This window comes from Rhinolophus sinicus, linkage group LG05 (assembly GCF_036562045.2).
Source record: "Rhinolophus sinicus isolate RSC01 linkage group LG05, ASM3656204v1, whole genome shotgun sequence".
NCBI lineage: Eukaryota > Metazoa > Chordata > Mammalia > Chiroptera > Rhinolophidae > Rhinolophus > Rhinolophus sinicus.
In genome coordinates this window covers 173,598,067-173,612,956 of record NC_133755.1, presented here as the reverse complement: position 1 = coordinate 173,612,956, position 14,890 = coordinate 173,598,067, and the positions used below count along the sequence as shown (strand labels likewise).

General features: G+C 47.0%; 1 protein-coding gene across 3 annotated transcripts in view; it reads right to left on the bottom strand.

Annotated features, from left to right (window-relative positions):
• Window positions 1-5,088, bottom strand: part of TIAM2 (TIAM Rac1 associated GEF 2) — a 223,415-nt gene extending 218,327 nt beyond the window's left edge. Inside the window, exon 1 of one of the 3 annotated variants that reach the window (XM_074333725.1) lies at window positions 4,376-5,088. The gene's annotated coding sequence lies outside the window, so the exon portion shown is untranslated. Of the gene's footprint in view, window positions 1-3,820; window positions 4,062-4,375 lie in introns of those variants that run through there. The other 2 variants (XM_074333728.1, XM_074333726.1) reach the window with 2 other exon arrangements.
• Between the last annotated feature and the right edge of the window lie 9,802 nt (window positions 5,089-14,890).

Sequence of the window (14,890 nt, the reverse complement as noted above, 5' to 3'; positions counted from 1 at the left end):
AGTTCAGCGATTAAAGGTACTCAATGTATCAGAGGGGCTCACTAACTATCTGTCCAGTGTTGAGGGGCTGTTGTGTGCACTTCACTTTCTTCCTCATTCCACAAAAGCCTTGCCGCTCTCTTCAGAGAAATGAATACAGGCGATGGAGTACACAGAGCCTAATACCGTGCCTGGGAGGCACTTCCTGCCACAGAGTGTTACTCTCATCTTGTTCCTCTTCAGTGTTCCAAAATTGGCAAAGTGCTTTCACACATGTGCGCACATTCCATCCTTCTCACAACTGAGACTTAGGAGGTTACATAAAGAAACTGAGGCCAGTGACGTTTAAGATTTGCAGAATCAAGGCTAGTGTTTGGACAGACCTACTGACTCCAAATCCTGAGTTCGGCTATGATGCCTTTCTGTCAGGAGTTTTGGCTACGTTTAGAGAAAACAATGTCTACCCATCTCTTCCATAAAAGTTTATCTAATGCTTTTTATTGCATTTAAGGAATACAAACACGTAGGCCAAATTCCACCATAATGGGCTCCAAGGACTTTGGTCTGTGCTCTATCAAGTAATTACGTTAAATAAGTAAGCGATCAACTGCCTCATTCGTTCATTCCTGGATTCAGTAAATATTTATCTCACACCTATTTCGCACAGGGCATTGTGTTTGGTGCTAGAAAGTCTTCCCTGTCCCTGAGATATTATAATTAGTCCAGACCTTCAAGACTTCCCAACTGAAGCCAATGATGGAACACACAGAAGGCTGTTCTTATAGGTACTTGAATAAACAGAGCAATGAATTATGAGCCAGGAAACCCAAGAGCTCATCCTGGTTACGCCCCTATGTAACCTCTGTGACCCTGGAGGAGTCTCTGCTACTAAATTTCCTTTTCCATAAAAGGGAAAAATTGGCATTATCTTTAAAGTTCGTCTATGCTATAAATTCTAGAGATTCCAGGATTTCATATAACTGGCAAATTCTTTGACAAAGGTATGATTTTATATCATAATTTTATACATTTTTATGAGATGAGCTATATATTGATTGCAGCTTTAAAAGGTATCTCCAGATTTCCCCACAAATTGTTACAAGTGTTTAACTACATACAAATTTGGAGCATTTATAAGAATCTTGCAGCCAATTGAACTTGCAAATTGCCCCAACATGAAAACTGCATTTTTCACACGTAAATTGTGACCTTAGATGTGGATCTCTTTGGAGAACCTAAATAAATCAGACTCAAAACCTTCCTTTCTTACTTTCTTGTTTAATTCTGTGCAAATGTCACTTTAGGATGACTTCAATTCTTGGATATGAAAATAGCACTTCAATCCAATTTATTAGCACATGTTAATGCACACAGAGCTCTTTATGGCCTTACTTTCAAAATTCTTGCACCCTTAACCCTCTTAGAAAAGGACAATTGGATGTGTAAACCTTACTGCTTTGAAAGGTAGTCAGCAGAAGAGGCCCACCACCTTTTGGCACACATCTCTGATGTCTACCTGTGAATTCACAAGCCAGATTCTTCCCTGTAATCAAGGAGAGGACACATCTAAAGATCACGTGAACCGCCAGACGTAAGACAGAGCAAACTGAAGCACATTCCTACATACTGACTTACATGACAATTCTGCCTCCAAATTCTTGCTTCTTTCTAGAGTTCCGTAGAAATGATCCTTTCTTTTCTCACTCATTCTAGGAGTCTTCAATGAGTTCCTGCTCTGTCAGTCTCTGTCATGGCTGCTGACTACAGCAGTGGGGAGAGATTACAGCAGGATCATCACTAGCCCACACTGTACCTTTGAGTGAATTACAAAAGGAGCCCCTTTCCAGTGGAGAGGAGTGTACCAGGAGGGGCTTGGCAAGTGAAGCATAAGTTGGATTTCAGCCTGCACTTGCCCATTGGACAGGAGGACCTTGTGCAGTGAACAACTTGCACAACTGTACAAGGTGGCCTGGCCAGATGTGTAAAAAACAAAAAAACAACAACATCGTGTTGTAGTAGAGCAATTAACTACTAGAGAAGAAAGAGCTTAACAGCCTAGAGATAATGGGGAAGGGAGGCCTACTAGAGAAGGTATCTGACTGACACATGAAGGATGTGTGGGTAGTTAACAGATGGTGAAATGGAGTAAGAACAGTCTAAGCAGAATGTTCATTCACTCCAGATAGTGGTCTGGAAATGACAACTTGGAAGTAGTTTGATGGGTCTGGCAGTGTGTGTGCGCGCATATGTGTAAGCAGGGAAGGAAGGGGAGGGAGGCCTGGGGAACAACCAGGAAATGAGGCTGGAAAGGCAGGCAGAGACCAGATTATGAAGCATCTTATATGGCATGTTAAGGTGTTGAAGCCCGTTCTGAGGTCATTAGGGGCTTCTTTTGTAAACAACAAACTCGTCTTCAACTGTCCCTTGCCACATTTTTCACATTTACCAATCAGAAGTTTCTGATACCCTAGAGTAACACGTTTTATCCTATAAGGCAAGCAGGCAATGCAATGGAAAAGAAGTTTGCAATCTTCATACTGCATTTTTAGAATGTAAAAAGCTTAAAGAACACCAGGAACTATCTTTAAGTGTGTACATACACAAGTTTTATTAGTGAGGCTGAAATTATGAGCCCGGTAATTGACAGTTTTTATTCAGAGCCTAGGCCTGAAATATTTATGGCATATGGTCTGCGCCTGAAAGAAACTTGGAGGACTTTTTAAAATAAAACACTTATAGTGACACTCAGGCTTAAACCTATTGGAGAAGGACTCGGAGATAGACAGGTGCTATCCGTTAAAATAATTATGCTAGCAATATTTGAGGAACAGGAGGAGAATGGGTGAATACCCATAAGAGAACCCCAAGACCTTCATCACGTGGTGAATAAAGGTCATATCACGACCCAAGGCTGCCTAGAAGATTACAAGTGTCACCAGGGCCACCGCAGAGGAAATGCAAGAAAACCTCCCCATGAATGGAATTATCTTCAGGACCAAGCCTTTTTCCCCCTCTCCCTCTTCCCCCAATTAAATAAAGTTACCCTATTTTGCTATTTTTAAAAGTAAGAAGAGGCTTGGAAGCTCATCAGTATTAAGTTTCACCGCTTCTTAAAGATAAACTCCCCGGTGCAATCTTACTCCCATACCTTGACGGCGGCAGTCGGCAGTCGACGGTGGGAAGAATGGACTCTTTTCTTCCTAAACTGTTTTTGGTAAATATGATCCATTTGGGACACAACGTGTCGACTTTCCCAGAAACTTGGCACCTCCCTGCCCCTCCCCCAGCGGCAGGGCCCGTCGGGGACCGTGGCAGGCGGTCGTGGTGGACTTCTCCCCCTCCCTGCTGCGACGCGGGGTCCCACCGCCCGGCAGGGCCTGGGGCTTGGCAGGGACGCCGCAGCTCTGAAAGTTGAGCCGCCGCCGGGCCGAGATCAGCTCCGCCAGCACCTTCCTGTGCGCTGCGCCCCCGGCACCCACGACGGCCAGGCTTGGGGCGCGGACACACTTGCACGGAGGCCGGGGCAGAGCTGCGGTGAGCTCGCGGGCGCGGGGACCAGGGCACCGCGTGTAAGCCTGCACTGGGAAGTGTCCCCTCCGCCGGGCCCAGCGCCCGGGGCGCTGCCACCCTCCGCGGGGTTCGTGCCCGTCCGCTCTGCGCTCAGCAGCCGCGACCCTCGGCGCATCTCCTGGGGAAGGGGGCAGAGCGCCGGGAACAAAGCGGAGAGGAGGTGGGACCACGGGCCGGCATCGCGCCCGCCCGCAGGGGAGGCCGCCGCCGCCGCTGGAGCAGCGCGGGCACCGGAGAGGAGGTCTGGGGCTCGCCCTCCGCGGCTCTTTACCTTGGCTCCAGCGCCGGGCACAGGCCGCCGGTGGGCCACACGGCCGCTCCCGTCTCGCCGCCGCGCCCCCAGCGCGGGGCCCCGCAGGGACGCCGGGCGGCGCCCGGGCGGAGTTGGAGAAGTTGCTGGGGTCGCTTGGTTTTTCTCGGGCGCAGGCAAGGAGCCTCCCGGGACCGCAGCCACGCTACCCCTCGCCCTACGTGCAGCGCGGGTGCCGGCCGGAGCTGCCGCACCTTTCTTCCAGGCCGCTCCGCCCGCCTCGCTCCCCGCCCCGCCGCCCTGCCCACCCCACCCCACCCCTCCCCACCCCACCCCACCCCACCATGCTTCCCCACCGAGCACCCCCTCCTTCCCAACTCTGGCTCGCTCTAATCCCCAGACCCCGGCGTCCGCACCCGGGCCGGCCCCGACCCTCGCCTCCGGTGTTTTCTCTGGGACATCACAACTAACCAAAACCAAGAACTCAACAAGCACTGAGTAAGCGCCTATCCTGCGCTAGGCGACCCGGCTGCCATCGTAGACGCGAGGCGTGAATCAGATCCCCAAAGAGCTTACAGTGGCTACGTTTCCTCGGGGACCACCGGGGACAGAAACAGGCGGGATCTGAAGTCTCGTGGGCAGGCAGGAAAGAGAGGAGAGAGATCGAGGTGACAGTTGAGTGGAGACTGAGAGTCCAGGAGAATTCGGACTTTCCAGGTGGAGAAACCGCGGGTTCATTAGAGAAACCTGAGTGATCCAGAAGGCCCGGGTGGGGGCAGGGGAGGCCGCTCCGGAGAAACAGGGATGAGTGCTTGGTTCCTAGGATGGCTGCCCCCGCATTCACAAAGGCTCTCCCTGGAGAGTGGAGGGGAGGGAAGGCAGATATAGTCCATGGGGGTGCGAGTGTGGCTCCTCCAAGAAGCAGGAACCAAGGCAGGGCGAGATGTGGAGGATTTTCTTAGGGGAAATGGCTTTGGAACTAAATGGGAGGGGAGGGGAGAGAGCCAGGCTCGCTGCACATCTGCCCCCAGTGAAGGAGCGCGGGAAGCAATCAGTCTAACCTCCCAGCAGTCTGAGGAAGATCACCCGTGAGTCCTAAATCCAAAGTTCCCCATCAGAGGGGTCCCAGTTTTCCTTGGAACCCACCTGCCCTCGTATCCATGTCTCTACCAGTCACTGGCTGGGAGCAGCCAGGTGGGAAATGGGGCTTCAGCACAAACCCAGAGGTGAATTTCAGAGCAGGACAGCCAGGGCGCTTGGTCAGCTAAGCTCCCAGACAGCTGGAGAAGGAAGATTCTCGCAGCTGCCCATGGTTAAAAGACAAATGGGATCAACTTTCCCACTCCCACCCCCCCCTTCCCCCGGGGCAGGTTTTAAATGAAGCCCCAGGGTTTGCTGTGACTAAGCAGACCTGGCCCTGCACCTTCAAAGGCCACTGGCTCTGTGCACGCTGCGCTGGTGACTGGTCCCTTTCCCCTACAGAGGCTCTCCCTCCCCACACCCCACACCCCACACCCCACACCCGGTCCTGTCTCCACAGGGGCACACCTTGGAAAATGCCTGCCCCTCCTCATCCTTCCATCCTGGCATCACTTCCTCCAAGGAGCTCCCCTCCTTAGCATGTTCTTTACTTCTGCCACAGACCTGCCACACTGGGGTCTTTTTTGTTTTCCCGCTTGCTTCTTGTATTGCATTTTTTCAGTCTTAAAAACAATTTTTTTTTTTTGGATTATACAAGTACTATGTTCATTGCACACACTTGGAAAAATACATATGACCCAAATGTCTCCAACTCCCCAGTCTTCTAGGGACACCTTCCCTTGGTAGCTAAGTAATTGGCATCTGAGCCCCCATCCCATGTGTATCAGTCTGGGTCCAACCAGGAGAGATAAACGACAGTGATTGAACAGTGAAAGTTTAATATAAAGAATTATCAACTACAACAGGATTTGGAGCAATGAGGAATTGACTAGTAAGAAGTAAACGGAACTCAAAAGAAAATAGAAATAGCAGATACAAGGATGGAAGGAGCAGCCACTGCCCTAGGGATGAGACAGAGCAATAAAGGATGAACCTCCCCCAGGCTGAGACCCAGATCCTGTTGGGGAGGGCGTGGCCATGGCTCATTAAATGGTAGAAAGTTCATTTTGGTATCATTACAGTGGAATTTGCTGGCAAAATACACCTTCTAGAGTGTGGGGAAAGCTGTTGACAGGGAAGTGTCTCGTGGAAGCACTTCACTGCCCAATCACCTGAAGTGCAAGGTGCCGGAAGCTGGTGGTCACTGGGTGCTGCTGGCTGCCCTGACAGCAGGAGCCTGATGCGGGAGAAACCCCCCGAATTCAGGAGCCAGCTGAGTAAGAGCATGGCAACCAGCAGGCAGAACTCTGTCCTGCAGTGTTTCCCTCACACCTTCCACTCAAAAAGCTTAACAGCCAGCTGGCAAAGGAAATTATACAAAGGGCTCAAATCCATTTTCACAGAGAGGGCAAAAAGGATGAAATTGGAGCTGACAGGCAATGAGTTGATAACCAGCATACTATGTAACCTCAGAAAGTCCAGACATTGTCCAGTTTCCCCTCCCAAATATATACCTGCATATTCCAAATGAATACTATTATTTCTACAAATCTCTCCTTGCTGGCACTTGTCCTCTCAGCTGGTCATTTTTTCCTGACTGCCACCCTTTCGACTACAAGTCGTCTCTTAGCATTTCCCCCCTACAGCTTTGCCCCAAGTGGAGGCATGGACTCCTCTTCTCCTAGTTCCTCCCACCAAGCTGTGAGGGTCAACAGAATTTACAGAAAGCTTGGGAAAAGAGAAGGAAATTACAGAAGGGCAAAGAAAAATAGTTAAAACCAAATAATGGTCCCCAAACTGTGAAGCCGTCCACAGGGCTTCCTACCGGGTGTCTCTCCTTAGCCAGAGCCCCATACAAGGAATCTAAGTGTCCTCCCCACAGAATCCAGGCTGCAATGCCTCAATCTGAGTCCCACACCATTAAATAAAAACTAATCTGTGGAGATGCTGCTCTGTCTACAGTAACAATGAACATTGATGTTATGTTAGGAAGAGAAATTGAGCCCCCCAATACATAAACTCACTCATTTATTAATCCACTTATGGAATGTCTACTTAACACCTCGCACTGTATTAGGCAATAGGGATAAAATCTGTGTCGTTGTTACGATCTGAGGGAGATAGACAGCAAACAAATGATTTTACAGAAACAGTCATGTGCTGCATAATGTTTTGGTCAGTGATGGTGATCCCATAAGATTATAATGGAGCTGAAAAATTCCTATCGCCTAGTGACATCACAGCCGTCCTAACGTCCATTACTCACGTGTTTGTGGCGGTGCTGGCGTCAACAAGCCTACTGAGCTGCCAATCGTATAAAAGTATAGCACATACAATTATGGACAGTACATAACACTTAATAATAAATGACTATGTTACTGGTGGATGCAACTTCCATCCTGCAGGCTCCATTTATGGTACGTGCCCTTAACAGGTGTACCATTTTTTATCTTTTCTACCATATTTTACTTTTTTATCTTCAGGTATGTCTAGATGCACAAATGCTCATCATTGTGTTACAATTGCCTGCAGTAGTCAGTGCAGTGACCTGCTGTACGGGTTTGCAGCCGAGGAGCAATGAGCTGTGCCATAGAGCCCAGGTGTGTAGTGGGCTAGACCACAGAGGTTTGTGTCAGTGCCTCTGTGATGTTTGCACCACGACGAAATCACCCAAGACGCATTTCTCAGAAGGTATCCCCGTCATAAAGCGGCACATAACTGTAGTTCTTTTTTATGTCTCTGCTAAAGATGCAGAGAGTATGATGAAAGTTAACATGGCTCTAATGGGCTAGAGAGGGCCCCCCGGAAAAAGCAGCATTTGAGCTGGGCTCTGAAGGATAACTGAGTTGGATCATTACAGATAAAGGAAATGGTGACTTTGAGGCTCTGAGGGGGGAAAGAGCTGCGCCCCTTCCAAAGGGAAAGGAGCAGGGACAGAGTGACAAGAGATGAGGCCAGAGAAGCAGATGAGAGCCAGTCACGCATGCTGTTGTAGGCGTGTTAAGAAGTTTGGATTTTATCCTTAGAACAATGAGAACCCTCTGAAGGGTTTCAAACACCAGTCTAGTGAGGGGGTGATGAACAGATTGGAGGGTATATTTGGGAAGAGTATGGGAGAATATGTGTAGTGTTCAGAACAGAGGTTGGGCCTGGAGATACAGACTGAGAAATAACTGGCAGATTGAAAGAATGCACAAGCCCTGGGCATGGCTGAAACGCCCAAGGTGAAGACTGTGGAGAAGAGACAGAACCCTCAAAAGGTGGGGTGGCTGTCCCTTCTGCAAAAAAAAAGGTAAAAAAAAAAAAAAAATGGGGTGATGTTAGATCAGCAAAGGGAACAGAGAAGGAGGAGCCAAGGAGATGGGGGACAACCAGAAAGTTATGCTGGGTCATCATTATAGAGCAGGATTGAGTTCCCTGTAGAATAACCAAAGGTCCGATCAAAGCAAATCTACTCCCAAACTGAAATTTCCACCTGGGACAAAGATAAGAACAGCATGAGGACTGAAAAAGGCAGATCTACTTTCCTCACCATCCACTTACCTCCTAGCCATCAAAAGTATTTAGCTACAGTACACTATTTTTCTAAAAAGTTTAAAATAATACTCACTAGAAATAACCATTTTGTCATAGTCTCTTGCAGAAACTTCATAGGAAAACTACCCAGACCTAAACTCCATAAGGGAAAGGATTATGCCCAATTCATCTTTGCTTCCCCAGTGTCTCAGGACATTTTCTGGCACATAGAAGGTGCGTGGCGATGTTTGTGGAGTTGAGTTTTGCTTCCAAAATCTTTCCAGTCATGTGTCGTATTTCGTTGGGCCTTCTCGTCGCAGGACACGGAACTTTGACAAACAAGTCATCCCTCCCACTGAGATCTACCTGAAAAAGAGTTTCCGTAAAATCCCTTTCTCGTTTTTTGGAAGGTTCTTTTTTTTTTAAGTTGTGGCTTTTTACTATTTTCTCTTTCCCAGCACCTGAAGGAAGAGACTCTCCCTGCCATGTAAACTCTCTGCCTAGCTCTGGGCCCCACCAGCTACAGAAATGACATTAGACACACACCCAATGGCAATTCCAGCCCAGAACGACTGTTTAATACCAATCTCCGCGGAGCTCAAAGGCAGAGCTGTATTGCCTCTTTGCGGGCCAGAACGAGGATTCCGGAAACGGTTACTTGCACTAAGTGCTTTTGTATTACTTCCTGCCTATAACGTTAACAGGCTCACGCAGTCTCCCTCCGTAGCGCGCCGGGACCTAGTAACCAGGCAAAGACCACACTGACTCTGGTCGTCCTGCTGTCTGTCTAGCAAAGGCAGGAGAAGTCGAGATTTCAAGGAAGGCCGATTCTCTCCTTTCTGAAGATCACTTGGCCAAATACAAATGGGTCTTTCAGCTGCTCAGGAGCTTGCATGATTCACTTCATTGCGTTTTTCAAACTCCTGAAAGAGAGAAGGCGGTAGGACTGATTACAAGTCCAAAAAGCTGTGTTTAACCCGAAAATCTGGATCCACTCTTCATCGGATCACTTTCAAACCCTTTGCACGTGTGTATGGTGTATAACTGACAGGCAGAGCTGGGGCCGGGGTGCGTACCTGAGCACATGGGTGATGGATCTTTCTTTCTCATGGATTCATTTGACCAGTTTTCATTCCCACTGACCGGTAGCTGGAGTCTACCTTACATATCTTTGAAGGAACACTGATAAACCGAAGGTTGCCTGGTAGGATAACTACCCGATGATAAAAGTTCTGTGTTTGTTTGGAAGACTGCTCAAGATTCTGGATCTAAAACCTTTCTTAATCACACAGAGACTCTCGCTTGGCCAGGGCCAGTACTCTCAGTGCTCCAGCCCTGAGCTGGAAGCATCTTCTGGCGTCTCCAAAGAGGAGACAGAGGACCTCAGTGTTCCCTGGGAACCGCGAGTGAGTTTTGAGCAGAGCAGCCCAGTGCACTAGTCTGGCTGCTATGTAACCCACGTGCAGACACCCTCCAAGACACAGTGAAACACAACCGTGAACTTCACCCTCAAAAGTTACACCCTTAAAAAAATTGCCTGTGACACTGATTGTTCTAAGTTGATAAAACTGCTGTTATTTTAAGTTACTTTCATTTTTCATAATTGATAACGTGAGTCTGATGAACATAGCTGAAAATGTAAAAGTTAATACTTTATAAATCAAAATAAAGTATCTATGATAATGCTATACACTTTAAAACTGTCCAGTCAATTCTTAATCGCCAGTGGTTATACAGCCAGCATTTATTTTCATTGGAGCCCTCAGAATAGGAAATGTGTTTGCTGAACCCATAAACTCTCTGTGAAATGCAAAACTTAGAAAATGCGAGCACGCCTTTTCTCTCAAATTTCCCTTTATGGCCCCAAGTTCCACTTCTTCTATTCCCTCATCCCATTAAACTTGTTCTTGGACCTCATCACAGCTCCTCTGGTTGGGCTCTCCCTGAATTCCTTTTACTTCCTCCCAACCCTATTCGTTATGTTCAGTCATTTCCACTCTGCCCTCAACGGCATAGTCTTCCGAACGTTCTGTTATGTAAGTGCTCCTGCTTATTATTATCGAAAGTATTGAGGTTTGGGTTTTGGATGTCACAGGTCTGAGTGGTAGGAAGGGAGGAAAAACAGATAAATGTCTGTCTGCTGACAAGGATAACTTAAGCCACATTCGAAGTTAAGGGTAGTTGGTATGGAGCCAGCTGGTATACAGACAGGACTTTGGAAGCGGAGTGATTTTTGAAGTTGAATTACATGGAGAATGGACTTCTGTCTCCTGTGAAATCCATTTAGGTGTACTGGGGTGTAGCTGAATATACATTAACCATTTATGTGCCTCCTCAAAAAGTTATAATTTGGTGATGATATGTAACTTGGGGTTTCAGTGTCCAAGTCGGGGTATTAAATAAGCTAAAACCTGACCCTGAGCTCAGATTTCTATCCTTGACAATTTCTTCTTAGTCCAGTATATCTCAAAAGAAAGAAAAACAAAGTCTTAGGGTATCCTATAACAACTATAGTAAGTATTCATCAAATGTGTCATATACCTCATCCACTTATGCATATATGAAATAAATATATTTGAATGTCAATACATGTAACTTATAGCTGTACACAGTACTGTTACATTTTTTAAAAAGGAATTTACAAACTTTAGTGACAGAATGGAGAAACGACGTCACGCAGAAAAAGAAATCTGCTTTTTAAATTTTGTGTCTAGCACACAATATAAATATTTACCTGAAAGAACAGAACCATAAATTAATGCATCTTTATTGTTTCAAGTTATAGCCATAATACCTTGAACTTGTGGTCATTGCTTGGTTTTTACACAAATTTTCTAATTATAAACCTTTAAATAAGCCACAAGCTTTAAAATCCAAACTTTGGGCTCTTAAATTAGATAAACCTTCTACAGGACTACATATAGCCTTTCTATAAAAAGTTAGCTTTGTATTATTATACTGTAAAGATTAGGTTTCCATGAAAAAAATTTAATCGTTTTGACATTAAAATTTTATCTTCTAGATTCTTGTAACACTACTGTCAAAGTCTCCAGTGCTTCCCTGAAGTCCGGGATTAATGAAATCTTTCTGCTCCACAAGTTTCCCTGGCTATTGGGTCAAGAGTTTTAAAAAGATGTATCTTTTACCATTTTTTTTTAAAGGGAAAGAAAGAAAGCAAACATAGTTGCTAGCTACTCACTCTTTAAGCCTCTGGAATCACCTGCTTCCTTCCTCCCCCCACTCCCGTTCCCTCCCCCAGGAAGGGGATGGGGAACCATGTTTGCGTACTTTATTATTCCACATCATTGGAATGAGAGTCTCCATGAACACACTTTCCCTTGTGGAATTCCCTAATAAAAACGGACCGCTTGTTTTAAACCAGCAGCCCTGAGAACGGGAGACTAAACAGAAGCTCAGGGCAGGGAACGGCTGCCCTTCTTTCCTCTCACCTCACAGACTGTCTCTATCTGTCATCTGCACATACATTCTCCCAGCCTGCAAAGCTGTCAAAGATTTTATAAAGCAGTTTAGGCTCCTTCTACGTAGCTTAACCCAATTTATCATGTTTTAGAAAAATGTCTTTGTTGAAGTACCACGTTCTTCTAGAGGACATTATTAATTTGCGTGGAGTCCTACCTGGACCCGAACTTTAACTCAGAAACACACCTACCCCTGATGATGACAATGGACCAGCCATGCTCCTGTCACTACCTGCTCACACAGGAGCCTGAGGGCATTCCAAGTTTACCTGCTGAAGTCCGGGGTTGAGAAATCCATCTTCTTCTCGCTGAGGTGAGGTAATGAGACTCAAGCCGTCCTGGGAAAGTACTCAAGGTATTTTTGTGTCAACGCAGCATCACCTCCACGGTTAGGTGAACAGAGGGGTGAGTGACGGGTGGTGGCAGAGACCTGCTGGGGGCCCAAACGTCTACTGGCTCCTGCTAAAAATAAGTCAATGAACACGCAGTACGTCTGAGAGCGACCCACATGGTCCACAGTCTCCTGGCCCCCCACCCCACAGTCTCTTCACCTCTTCACCACCTGCTACCACCACGGAAAGTTACAGTTGCTCCTATTTTATTTCCAACCCCACACGGTTTCATCCATTGCCCGCCTCCGCAGACTCCCGCGCCCTGGAGGGGAGGCCTTTACCACATCCACTTTGCCATTCTGATGCCTCCCCAGACTCTCTCCTCCATCCGGTGCCCTACCTCTGTCAGTAGCGTCCTGTTTCTCAAGCTGCTTGGAGCCACCTTTGACCTCTTCTCACCTTCACTCCCACAACCATTTGGTCTCCAGCTCCAGCCTTCTCCTTGTTGCCTCTAAAGAGTATCTAAACCTCTCTTCCTCTCCACCACCATTCCCACGGGTTCTGCCCAAAGAATTGCAGCAAACTCCTGGGCACCCACTCACACTTCAGGACCTGGGGAAAAGGGCATCTCTCTGTGGCTGGTGAAGGTCGTCCGGGGTCCGTCTGGGTGGAGTCAGCTCTGAGCTTCTGTAGAATGGTGACTATTTGTTCTATCAGGCTCGCCCCCTCCCCAATAGACAGTGGGCCATAGGGCACGGGGGGAGGGGGGCAGTGTCGCTGTAACTGGTCCAGCACGTGGAACACCACAGGCATTTCAATGCCACTCAGTTTATCTGTTTCTGCTGCCCAGTTGCATTCATCTCACTGGCACACAACTTTTGCAAAGCCCCACCGGTGATGTGGCAGCAACTCAGTGCTTGGCCCCCAGGGCAAGAACCACTTAGCATTCCCCTCCCCTCCCCCCCACTGTCACTTTAGGTTCCTCTGTTGCCATGGTTAACATAGCTGGGTTCTGAAAATCTGCTTTTTCCTGTTTTCCTCTTTCATCTGGGAGCTGGCGATTGATAACTCTTCCTCGCTGTCTCATGTTGGTGGGCTCCTGCGTCTGAGGGTGGAGATAAGGAACGTGGTCAGAACTCTTTACAGATGGCAACTCTTGCCTCACCGTCTCTGCCTCCCAGAAAACGTGTCACTGTTAGCAGAGGCTCCTTTGTATTAAAAATCCAATCCCCTTCCTGTCCTGGCCATATCATCTCTCTCCATCATCCCAAAATGTCTATAAACTCGGACCATCATACGTTTTCCAGGGAAATGAATGTAAACATAAAGGAAGGAGAAGCCTCTGTGTGTGTGCGCGTGTGTGTTTCACGTGAGCGCTCACTACATAGCATCAGAGTTAACAGTCCCAACTCTGGAGTCAGAATGTCTGCTTACATCCTGGCTCCAATTCTGACACTAGTTTTGTGACCTCAGGAAATGACTAACCCCCAGTGCCTCAGTTTCCTCACATGTAAAGTGAGGATAATACAATGTACTTGATGGACTCACATGGCAATCAAATGAGTTAATATTTGTAAAGTACACAGGAAGTATGATCTAAGTGTTATATAAGCTTTAAAAAAAAAAAGCAGGATTTCTTTTATCCTGATGCTTTATTTTACTTCGCATATTTTCAAATGCGTAGAACACATAACAGGTGGCAGTGTGGGCTCGCCCAACGTAGGGGGTCTTCACTGCTCTGTGAGGGACTGATATCTGAATTCACATGAACACAGGCCTGGATCACTCTGGAAAAACACAGATGATTTTAGCACAGAACCAGCACTACATGAAGAAACTCAGCTATATACTAGCCTAGGAAAGAAAATTCACAGATTGATGATACACTAATATGTATTGAGAATTTACTCTGTACCAAGCGCTGGGATCAGTGCTTTAGACAATTTATCTCATTTGCACCTTGTAACATTATTATCCCGTTTCACAGGTGAGGAGCAACCTGACTGTGGTCAAGAGCTGGTGACCAGCCAGCCCAGAGTGGATGCAAAGACTGGACTCTGTTTTATTAATGAACTCCTTTCTACTTTGAAAATATAATTCAAGACATCCACGTTAATTGTCGTTGTCCAGACATGGATGTTCATAAAATCCTGGCTGTTGATGACGACCCAGCTCTCGGCCACAGTGGGGAGCTGGCTCTGGCCTTCCTCCTTACATCCTCAGTTATCTCCTCCAGGTCCCAGGATGGAAATCACACAGTAAACAACTGTTGGCTGTTGCTAAGAGCTTAAGCTACGAACTTTCTCGGGGGATATGTGTGCTTTAATTGAAAAACTGACGACGCCTTCGAGAACCAAAGGAACGGTGATACGTGATGCAATCCCAGACACTCTTTTAAGCAACGAGGGCAATTTAATGGAGGAGGCTTCCCCAGAGCCCGTCAATCACCCCAACAGATCAACCCTGATAGCACACGGTTATATGAGAAAATATTGTAATTGCACTGAGTAATTTCTGTAATTCCCTCCTTGATGAGACCTTGGCCTGAGTGATTCTTTTACTGCAAAGTACACATGGTTGTAAACTGTATCTATTTCCTTGGTCCGTATAAAGTCTGACTCAGGCCTACTTAATGAAAGAAGCAGAATCAGCAAAAACCCCGACACTTGCTACATTGATGTGTG